General features: G+C 37.4%; 1 protein-coding gene across 5 annotated transcripts in view; it reads right to left on the reverse strand.

Moving 5' to 3' along the window:
- wdpcp (WD repeat containing planar cell polarity effector) overlaps positions 1–12,188 on the reverse strand; it is a 67,068-nt gene that overhangs the window by 48,261 nt on the left and 6,619 nt on the right. For 2 of the 5 annotated variants that reach the window (XM_059520278.1, XM_059520279.1), the window contains one exon: positions 2,430–2,521. The exons of 2 other annotated variants lie outside the window; for them this stretch is intronic. The gene's annotated coding sequence lies outside the window, so the exon portion shown is untranslated. Of the gene's footprint in view, positions 1–2,429; positions 2,522–4,014; positions 4,209–12,188 lie in introns of those variants that run through there. One more of the 5 variants, XM_059520281.1, reaches the window with a different exon arrangement.

Below are 12,188 nucleotides of genomic sequence, written 5' to 3' on the forward strand. Positions count from 1 at the left end.
ATTAATCGCATTGTTATGTTTTTGTTTACATAACATATACGAGTGTACTGTTTATATTTACTAGGGCCGTGCGATTAATCGAAATCTAAATAAAATCGCGATTTGAATGTGCGCAATTTCTAAATCGCTTTATAGCATGATTTTCGGTGGGCCCGGCCTCCCGCAGTATGTCAACTGAACCAATCAGGATGCAGCTGCCTAAGTGGAGTGCAAGAACAGAGCAGACTGGGAATATGCCTAACTCCAGGTTCACACACTGTCTGTGATGCATAGTCTTTTTTTTTTTTTCGAGCCCATGTTAACGGATCAGAACATTCACACTGCACACAGTAAAAATATGAGAACAGAAAAGGTTATGAATAGAAATGTGCGAAAAGATTTAATATGATCTGAGCACGCGCATCTGGTTTTGTTAACAGAGCAAAGAAAATCTGCGTGCGAGCGGATAGATTCGCGCTCGCGCATTTGATTTTAATGTGCTTTCGCCTTACAATAATGCGCTCTCATTGATGCTTCTGAACCGCGTACACATAACTTACTGTATACACACTGTAGATGGAGTACGTGTGAACCTTGGGCAATAAATATATTGGGCAAAACATAACACCCGAGGCACCGCTACAGTAAATAAATAAATCCCTGAACACGGGTTTTATTTTTTTTTTTATTTTTTTTTTTTTGCCATATGTCTAGACATTTTGTTTGACATCTTTACTTAGTGATTATTTTGACTTATGTCTGTTCTAGAGACATGTTACAACTTTTTGATAAAGCTCTCATTGGTTTTCTTTTTGAAATATGTTTCAAATTCATACTGAATGCATTTATGTCTGTAAAGTAGGGCTGCACGATGTGTCGTTTAAGCATCGATATCGCGATGTACAAATCCACGATAGTCACATCGCAGGATGTGCGATGTAGGCTGTCCTAGTTGATCCGTTATTCATTAACTGTACGGGCCAGCTACTCCCCTGCCCTTGACGAATGTGATTCGCGGATTAATTGCACAGCTTAACCATCATAGAGTGAAAGTTTATAATTGACAGGACTGAAAACCACATGCAAGTTTAACAGGGCAGAGACAGAGAGAACGCGCGGCGGCGCGAGAGAGACAGAGAGAGAGAGTGCGAGAGAGACAGAGAGAGAGAGTGCGAGAGAGACAGAGAGAGACAGACAGGGAGAGAGAGCGGGCGAGAGAGACAGAGAGAGCGCGCGCAAGAGAGACAGACAGGGAGAGAGAGCGCGCGCGAGAGACAGGGAGAGAGAGAGCGCGCACGCGAGAGAGACAGACAGAGAGTACATTAGAAGTACCATCAATGTTTATAGAAATGTATATGGATTTATTTTGCATGTAATTTTTTTTTCTTATGAATATATATGTATTTTTGTTTTGTTTGTTTCTATTCTGCTATGTACAATGCTTTAGGAATATGTACCTTTGTATGTCATGCCAATAAAGCAATATGAATTGAATTGAGAGAGAGAGACCGAGAGAGAGCGAGCTGTTTTCAAACAACACCAGGGCTGTCTTGCTCTCTCTCCCTCGCGCATATTAATCAATTGACACGATGGTGTCGATGTTTAAATCATTTAAAATGAGAATGTAAGTGTGCTCACCCCATTTTTGTTTGTAAGAAAAAATATCGCAATATATATCGCAGAAAAATAAAATATCGCAATGTCATTTTTTCCCAATATCGTGCAGCCCTACTGTAAAGCATGTCTGTGTGTGTCAAAATCGTGATCGAAATCGCAAAATTGCTAAAAAAAAAAACGTGATAGGTTTTTTTGTGTGCATATCGCACAGCCCTAATATTTACTATGCATATATAAATACATTTAAGAAAAAAGTGTTATGTTTATATATTTACATATAATGTTAATTATAAGAATATAAATATATGTATATATATATGTAAATACATGTTATTATTTTCAATATATACTGTATGTGTATTTATATATACATAATAAATATACACAGTACACACATATATTATGTGAACAAAAACTTTTGTATGCAATTAATCACAATTAATCATTTGACAGCATTAATAATAATCAGAATCAGAATCAGAATTAGCTTTATTCGCCAGGTGTGCGGAAACACACAAGGAATTTGCTGTGTTTTTTTATAATAATAATAATAATAATAATACATTTTAATAAAGTTTGATAATGACGTTGAATATCTGAATATCTGACTTCTTCACACTTGATCAACTATCAACAGCAATTTCCATTTTTAACATACTACAACATATCGGAAAACATGCAAATGAACAAACACTGGTCCCAAGCAATCAAATGTTTAGGATAATTTCATATTTAGTAAACTTCTACAAGAGAGATTCAAGTCTGTAGCTGTTCCTACACATGAAAACATACAGGAACCACACTGAGCAGCTGTCAAACTACATGTTCCTTACCTCCTCTAACTGTATCTGCCCTTCAGGTGGACGTCTCCAAATGCGTCTAAACACTGGGCTGAGCAGAGGAACACAGTCAGTCGACCTGAGATCTGTTCAAAGCAAACAGAAAGACAGCAGTTGAGACTTTCACCACAGTCAATCAGCCAAACCAACCAAACTTATGGTTATTTCTGTAAAGATCTGCTCTATTACTACATTTTATTGTGCTATGACAGTGACAGTAAAGTCACTGACATTAAAGAAATAATTCATGGTGTGATCCGATAGGGAATAGGATTGAATTGGACAGCAATTAAAACTTTGGGTTAAAATCCATTATTGACCAATTCCAAATGAGGTTTCATTAATCCGAAACCATTCCCAATGTGTCTTTGGTTTCAATATAGTCAAGTGCGATAGAATCACTGAAAATGCATTTTAATGCCAGGTATTAAGGAAGCCTAAAAGCATCCTGCACTTGTATGTTTGCCGTACGTCTCTAAATGACACATTAGATTTGTCAAAGAAGGTGAACATTAAAGTCAAACAGTACTGAGAATGTTTTACAACAAGGACAGGGAGCAGCTGGCCCTCCGGTCCTGCTCAGATTTAAAAACCAACATAATTAAATCCCCGGGAAAACGAATCTTTATCAAAGTCTTATCAGTGCTCTCTCCCACTCTTTCTCTCTCTCTCACACGCACTTATTCACATTAATATTCAACCTGAGCAAAGGATGAGTACATCAGGCAATCTTTCTGTTTGCCCAGTGGTCGACCCCAAAGAAACGTTGTTCTTCTTTTCGCTTATTTAATCAGACCCAGATTATATTTATCATTCCTCATTTATGGCACTCTCGCTTTAACTGTACCTTTAGTTCTGCTCTTCACAGTCAATTATCATCCACACCGTCAGCCCATGATTTATTTAATGCAATCAAGCAACTCTACATTTTTTTATTCTATTTCATTTGACTTTTTTCAAAGCAACAGGACCTCAGCGACGTATGAGAACACAGGGCAAATTGAATAATAAAAAATGTCAGAAGAAATTAAAAAGGTCAGGCTGGTGAATTCACGTGCAGAGCACAGATAACCACAGCAGAGTTTAGCTGACTGCAGCGGGAAGACAGAAAGAAAATCATCAGCAAGTGATTGACCCCTGGTGACCCCGCGCACCTATCCAGGGTCAGAACAGAGAGTGGAAAGAGATGCACTTGCTGATTTCTGGAGATGAGTGAGGGAAAGCTGACATGTCCTCTACTGACTTTCCCTCTCTCTCGCTCTATCTCTCATTTCAGAACTCTCTTCAGTCACAGACACAAGTAAAAGTGTCCCATCTAACCTGGACTGACAGCTGAAATTACAGACAATGGAAACTGCCACAGGTGAAGAACTGCAGCCCCACCAATCACCCCTTAAAGAGGCATTTTAATTTCACCTTAACCCTTCACCTCTCACTCTGACACTTGCTGTGATTTTATTACACATTATTAGGTTTCACACACCACACGCATAGATGGCAGGCATATGTTGAGCAAAATACAGATAAAATATAAATAATATTTAATATATGTATATAACCAAAATATAATTCTGTATACTTTGTATGTGTGTTGACCCCGTTTCAGCATTTCAGCATTCACCACCTCTGTTTTTCCTTTCTCTCTCTCCTCGGTCTCTCAAGATGAAGTTACTGAAGTGAAAATATAAAACAGTACATCCAAAAGAAAACAGAAAAGGCAGCAGCTCTTATCAGAGTCCTCTAGGGCACAGCCTGGCCACGGCCATCAGCATTAACATTAAAGAGACACAAAACAATGGAAAACACTTTGGGAGAGAGAAACAAAAAGGGGAATGGGGAAGTCAAACGTACAAGTAGATGTGCTGACAAAATGGTGTCACAGATTACAGAAGGGCATGATGGGATACTGGAGGATGCCCAGGAGTGCGGTAGGGAGAGTGATAAGACAGGGGAATGAAGATGATGTGGAGAGAGAGAGAGGAAGTGATCTCCATAAGAGTGATAAGTAGGCCAATAAACAGAGGAGTAGAGAGAGAAAGCAAAAGGGTGGGAGTTAAGTCCGTCAAGGCATTCAAAAGACAATAAACTGCAGAATCTTGCTTATCAAGCTTTTGTTTCACATGGTTTCTTGCTGGTCATATATGGTTACAGGCTGTTCTAGATGCCCAAACAGTTTCATTATGAGCAGCTGGGACCAAGTAATGTTGGACAGATATTTCTGGCCAAGATGGCTAGGACTGGTAAACCAACTCAGACCACAAAAAAAAACCTGTTCAAAGCAACATCTTGACCATGTTAAATTAGTATGAACATGGTCAGTTCTGTTATGCAGTATATGTCCCCATCACTTGTGTCACGGCAAAGCTAATTACTCCAGTCTTCAGTGTTACATGATTCTTCAGAAATCATTCTAATATGCTGATTTGCTGCTCAAGAAACATTTCTTGTTATTATCAATGTTGAAAACAGTTGTGCTGCTTTATATTTTTTCAGAAACCATAATACAGCATCTATTTGAAATAGAAAACTTTTGTAACATTACGTTTTACTGTCACCTCTGATCAACTTAATGCACCCTTGGTAAATAAAAGTATTAATTTCTTTCAAAATAAAAAATATGACCCCAAACTTTTGAAGGGGAGTGCAATTTTTCAATTTTACTAGTAATTTTTGTAATTTTACTAGTCATTTTTCTAGGCTACACAAACATAATCATAGCAAAATCTGAACAAAAATATTTATTTATTATTTTGTAATTTCAAAATTAACTTTTTTTCTGACAACTTTTTATTATTTTTGTGACATTTTGTTAAGTCAGTAAGTGTTATTTAAGAAAGTAGTTTAGTAAGTAGTTTGTGGTATTAGTTGTTTTTTTCTCACTCTAAAACGTTCTGTCCTGTCCAATAAAATGACAGAAATCAGCATTGATCAACATTTCCAAAGATGGTAAAACTCTGGCCTCTGGCTCATTTCCTTGTCATCACGAATATAACCAAGCTAAAATGAATAAAGTTTAATTACCTGATCTTGACCACAGCATATTTTGAAAGTCTGCTATAGAAATACTCGCTTAAATTTACATTACGAAAAGTACTGCATAACAGGAAAGACCTAGCTGGCTTTCAAAGCTAGATATTTTAGACATTTCCATCAAAAAGACCTCAGCTCAAAAGGAAACACACCAGAAAAACCATATGCAAGCAGAGAAAATAACTGAATTAGTCTATATATTCCCATCTGTCTTCTTTCAGCTGTTGAAATACCACAGCTTCATACAATTTATACTGCATCATATCAGTCCACTCATCTATTTCTTTTCTCCACTTTCTGAGGTCCTCATAACAGGAGAGACAAGTCAAGTGTGACAGAAAATATGTGGCTATGCTACGTAACATTAAAGGTGCCATTGAAGAGACACAAGGACAGAGTGGCGCCATGACACACACACACACACAGCCTGAGTGTGTCAGAGAGAGTCCTCTATTCACATTCAGCAGGCAAATAATAGGGACTGACAGACAAGCAGCTCAAAATGAGGTAAAGCTAATACTATTCATGTGAGAAGACATCTACAGTATGTCTGTGTAAGAGGTGTCAATCAGGGCCGTAAATGAAGTTGGCCAGCGTGAGTGACGTGGCCGGGGGGCAGGTCTGTCTGTCAAAAGAGAGGAGAAAGGAATGAACAAGTGTGAAAAACGAGGAGATCCCGACGGGATGAAAAGGAAGAATCTACTCCAATTGTTGTCAGAGAGAAGGAAAGCGAGGCCATTAAGAGTACAAGAGTTTAAAAGTTCAGACAGATGGGGAAAAGGCTTTGAGACAGTGAAGATCGGCACAAACACGTACAGGAGTTGCCAGTTCTCAATCTCAAACGAAAGTTAGCAGCATTAACTGTGACTAGCCAAGGATTTACTAGCCTCTCTTCAAGAAGAGGTGGGTTAAAAAGAGGAGGAGAACTATAAAGAGGGAGGGAGAGAAAGAAATAGAGAAAGCAAATGTCAGCAGGTATGGATAGAGCTGTAGAGCTGACCGAGCAGCACACACACACACACACACACACACACACATGCATACACACAATACGCCATCATCACCAGTCATCTTATCTCAGTGCTGCATGGTCATTCTTCCACTTCATTCCTCCCTAGCTCTCTCTATCTTTTTCTCTCTCTCCTTTCCTCATTCACATTCCTAAGAGGTTTTAATACTACAAATAGCTCCAATTAATTTCATAATATTACTGCTTTTACTCTATATTTAATCAAATAAATACAGCTTTGATGAGCATAAGAAAAGTGTTTGTGTGTGTGTGTGTTTTTGCGTGCATCTGTGCATTAGTGGTAGGGATTCTTTAGTGACTTCTGAGGCAGTTTTAGTTTTTTTCTTTATAAGCATATTATGTCAGTAGGTGTCAACAAGCAATTGTCTTTATACAGTAATTGAGTCACTGACTCATTTAAAAAACTGATTCATTCAGGAATAAAACTTCCTGCACCTCAATTTCTGCCCTAAATAGTACTTGCAATTAGTACTTTTTAAAACTATTTATGGAGGATGATATGCAAATTGGGATGCGGGGAATGTTTTTATGAGTCAATGTGTCATTGAATCATTTATTATTAAAAATGTATTTATTGTATTCCTGTGGCTCAGTGGTAGAGCATTGCATTAGCAGCCCAAAAGGTTGTGGGTCCGATTCCAGGGAAAAAATGTTAGCCTGAATGCACTGTAAGTCGCTTTGGATAAAAGTGTCTGCTAAATGCATAAAATTACATTTAAAATTTATTCAACATATTTATTCAAAAACACTGATTTATTCTGGAACAAAACACAGCTAACATGTTTTACTTGGCGATGTGCAACCGTTAATTTTCCAGTGCCTTAGTTAGGTACTATTTTCTTTAATGCCATTAAACTCATAGTTGTGCTTAGTTTTTTTTTTTTTTTTTTTAAAACAGTTGCAGCAATACAGTGTAGTTTTAAAATTAGATGATGTTACCATTATATTAGCAATGATCATTTTGACATAAAACTGTAAAACATACAACAAAATTGAGAAAATGTGTAGTTACTGCATACAGCAACCCAATATATATATATACACACATACACATATATATGTATAATGTGTGTGTGTGTGTGTGTGTGTCTGTCTGGGAGTGTGTTTGCATCAATTTAATACCCACAACCTTCTATGATTGCATTTATGAGAGTTTAAAATTGAATGCTTTCTTACTTAACATTTAAATAAAGACAGCTTTGCGTGAGCTTTGATTTGAATTCTTCTATTCTGACAGGCCAGGCGTAATGCGATTCTTGTTAGCATAGCCGTAAACATGGGTGGTAATAACCTGAGACTAAAACACTCACGAGGAGGTCTAAGTACATCTGTAAACGTCATTAGAGCAAAATGATCAGGAGAAAGAAGGCCACGAAAAGAACAAAGGAGAGAAAAAGGAGCAATGCCTTTTAAGCAGGTGTTTACCCAGAGACTTGGAGCAGAAAGCCAAATAGTGGGGGCGCAAGGCTGGGTCACACTTCTCAGAGCCGAGGAATTTTTTGTCATTTAAGAAATGTCTGGGATTTTTTGTCTGAATACTGTGGGGGCTTTTTTCTGTGACTTTCAAACACAGGCTAGAGTTTGTTTATGAAAAAAAATTCTGGTGACCAAAGGGGAGTAAACGTCGACATCAACAAAGGCCAAAACTGCCGCTAAACGACGGGACAGCAGTTCTAGGAGTCTGTCTGTGTCCAGTGTGGTTGTTGGTGAGACAGGTGTCAGTGTGTCCGTGTCTTTGTTTTTGTTGTTGGATTTAGTTTCTTTAATGTCCCTGCCAGCGTTCATCCCCCAGCGTTTTGCGGTTTGGCCCTTTGACAAGGATGCTTGGAAGGAGAAGACCTGGGAATGATGCGAGCTGCTGAAAGGTCAGGAGAATGTTGCGGACTTCACAGCAGCTCATTACAGGTAGTCTGCAGGATGCTGTCACAAAAAAATGACAACCTGTCAGTCCAGAAAGGCAGACATTGACATGGTGGCTGCTACACAGCACACACCTGCCCTTCCTCTCGTTCTTTTTCCCTCACTCAGTCTCTTCTTTTCTTCAGGGTGACATCCAGAGTGATCAACCTCGTTTATACCTTTCAGAGTTATTTCTACATCAGACCACACAGAGAACAAAATCTCATTGCCATAGATATTTTTGTGAAGCTAAAAATCTATATATAAAAATATTATTATTAATTACTCTAATTATTATTCTTTGTAAATTTGAGTGGAAATTGATTCAAACTAAATCCTACCAAAAAAAAAAAAAAAAACATTATTTCCAGTGTATTAACAAATAATATAAATTACTATATAATATTACACAATAATAAAAGATGTGTACCTCTTGGTACATCATAAACCATACAGGAAAATAATAAACACATTTATTTATATCCACATCTAAAGAATTAAATTATATATCAAATATATTCTGGTCATGCGTATATAATAAATATAATATATAATATTAAACATTGCATATATAATTTCTGGCATGGAAAGGAACTTAAAAGAATTATTTTAAACTATTTAATTTTCTAAACCTTACCCACATTTGCTATTCGTCAAACAAAAAGGTAGTCCCACCCCAAACCCAGTCCACTGGTGGTGCATATAGTGCTGTGTCAGGCTGGTCGGAAAGCGTAAAAAAAGAAAGAGAAAACACTTCTAAGTACAGCTTGTTTGAATAGTACCAATGCACAATTCACACAGAGTCCACTGACAATCGAAGTATTGCTTATAATGAAATGTTATCTCTTTCTCCAGGTGTTTTTGGCATTCTGGATAAGAGTCTTGCCCTCTCTATGACCCCTAAAGCCGACACCGCTGACAGAGTCGAGACACAAAGTTATTTTCAATTTAAAATAAAGGTCGGCTTTTCCTGCGTGACCTCTGACCTTTGAGTTTGAGCATCATCATGTGAGTCTGTGCGCGGCTGAGGAGGAACAGAGAGAGCACGCGGAACAGGAAAGCTGGATTGGACTGGGAATGCCAAATTCTCCGGCACCTGGAGGAGCTCCATCTGACAAGCAGCCGGAGTGATTAGCCATGCATGCACAAAACCCACCCAATTCAAGTGCCTCTCCACAAACACAATGACTTTGATTCTAATGGGATGCCCGCTTGATGTTAAAACTCAGCACACACACTCCATGCTATTCTATCCACGACTCCTGCATGTTATATTTGACTGATTATACTCAACACAAACATGTTTCCCTCTCTTCCTCTTTATGTGGAGAAATCCTCAAATGCAAGTGGCTGGCTGAAGGTAAGTGGACACAAAAGCAGGGAAGTGCATTGGTCATTGGCATTGTCAGCCCTGTTTCGTCAGATCCTATATCAGCTTTCCTGATCAAGGGTCCGCAGGGCCAGGACTAGAACTCAGAGAGTTTTCAGCAGCAGTTAAAGTACTAAAATGGTTCTGAGAGCTCTCATATTTCAGACATCATCTCCTGACAAACTAAACGAGTCGGTCCTCTCCAAATCAGTTGTGTGACTAAAAGCCAGTGCTTGAGATGTGGACAGTCTTACGCTTGAATGTGTCAAGCCTCTGCTGCATATCACAGCACTCTAATGTCCTAAAATGGTTCCACTGGGACCAATGTTTCCAAAGAACCGTATAATTGCTAATGTTTGTACGTTTCGTAGTGATGGCAGAACAATATTTATTCCCAGGAAACAACTATTGAGTGCCAAAAAATGTTTAAACATTTCATTCTGTATATGTCCTTTCTACCTAGTAATTATATTTAAACATCTTAAAACAAGGTAAATTTGTCTGACAAATCAAACTGACTTCTTTTCTTTTTTATTTACAGCAATATACTATTAAACTTGTAAAAAATATTTTTGTATGATGTCTCTTATGCTCACAAAGGCTCTATTTATTTGATCAAAAATAGATAAAAAAACATATTATTGTGAAATATTATTACAGATTTTCAGACTTCATTTTCACATGATCCTTCAGAATGTCTGATAAGTGGATTTCATTATTATTATTATTTGCTGCTTCATAATTTTATGCAAACCAAGATATCTAAAAAAAAAACCATTTCAGGCATGTATTTAATATGTATTGAATGCATTTATGCAGAATAAAAGCATTCATTTCTTTAAAAACTAGTTTGAACAGAGTAAGTACATAAATGTGTCATGAAAACGTTAAGCTTCGTGTAAAATATAATATTTTATACATTTTATACACACAAGTGCTGCCAAAACAGTTATGGCTTTATGGCTTTGTGATTGGTGAAATATTTTGAATGGCAAGTAAAAATCCCTCCCTTTATGTTTGGTTTAAGAGTTTCCACAAAGGCAAACAGACCATTGTGTTGTAGCTTAAACCTATCGACTCCCATACAGCCAGGCACTGTCTATACAAACACATAAAAACCTACTTAAACAGAAAACACACATTTGAGCTGAACATTTCAACACTGCTAAATCAGTAGATACTTTGATGACTATATTTCTTTAGCACAAAAAGAGGCACAACATGGCACAAGCAAACACAAAAGATTAAAAGAGTGTAAACTGTTTGTACTTTACTATCAAGTAGCCTTTTTTGTCTGACAAATGATACTGTACTCCTCTCAAACCACACACACACCTGCATACACGGAAGCAAGCTAGCTTCAATCCATCAATCCAGACCAGACGCCGTGGATGGCATGACAGCGCTATCCCAGCTAACATCTGTACGGAAACTTAGGGCACGGCAACAGGCCTAATCCCTACACTGACTGAGAGAGACACGAACAGAAAACCAACCCACAAACTCAGGAACTGGTCCAGCCAGGTTGCTCACGGTCTCTCTATTTCTCACCACTGTGCAGGAGAGTGTGAAGGCCAGGACTGCCTGTCCAGTTTAAGGGATTTGAATTAATGCAACATGTTTTGATTGCTGGACAACTACAATCAAACAGAAAGGCCGACTTGAACAACACTCTGATCCCCAAGGCAATGATTCACTCCTTTAGATGAGTGCAGTGGATGTGTAGGACTCTTAAGAAGAGCATTGTTGAAGCAAGCAACAACAACAACAAAAAGACAGGAGCCAGAGACCAAACACAATGCAACGTTGATGTGGGTCATGTGTGGCTCATCAGCACCCTCCACAGCATTGAGGAGGGAACTACAATTATCAGATTCATTTAGGCAAGTGCCAGTTCACCAGACTTACGAGTTAATTATCTAGATCAAAACTGTTCTAAGGCCTGCTAATTATCAATATAATATTATACATCATTATTAACATACAGATCTAGATATAAAATTACTATAAAAATATTATTATAAATTGTCATATAGAGGAACTGAAATATAAGATTACCTTTTTTCTATTCAAAGTCAACATTTTAGGTTAAAATTAAGACAAGCTTAAGTAAACATTAAGGGAACATGTTTTTCTAGTTTTAAAATGCCTATATATTTCATTGTTTTTATGGGTTTCATTTTTGATTTGCAATCTGGTGTGTGACAAATTAACATCTGCAAGTATAAACATTCCATGTATACATGTTACTTAATTTGTAATATGATATAATTAATATTTGTTTACAAGAGTTTTTGGTTAATTATTATGCAGACAGACAAAAACGTCATGTCAACTACCCATATAAAGATTGGCATATAAACAAAATTGTGTTTATTTTATGTATATTGCGTTTTTAAAGATTTTTTTATCATCAGATCATTTG

This window comes from Carassius carassius, chromosome 32, assembly GCF_963082965.1.
Source record: "Carassius carassius chromosome 32, fCarCar2.1, whole genome shotgun sequence".
Classification (NCBI taxonomy): Eukaryota; Metazoa; Chordata; class Actinopteri; order Cypriniformes; family Cyprinidae; genus Carassius; species Carassius carassius.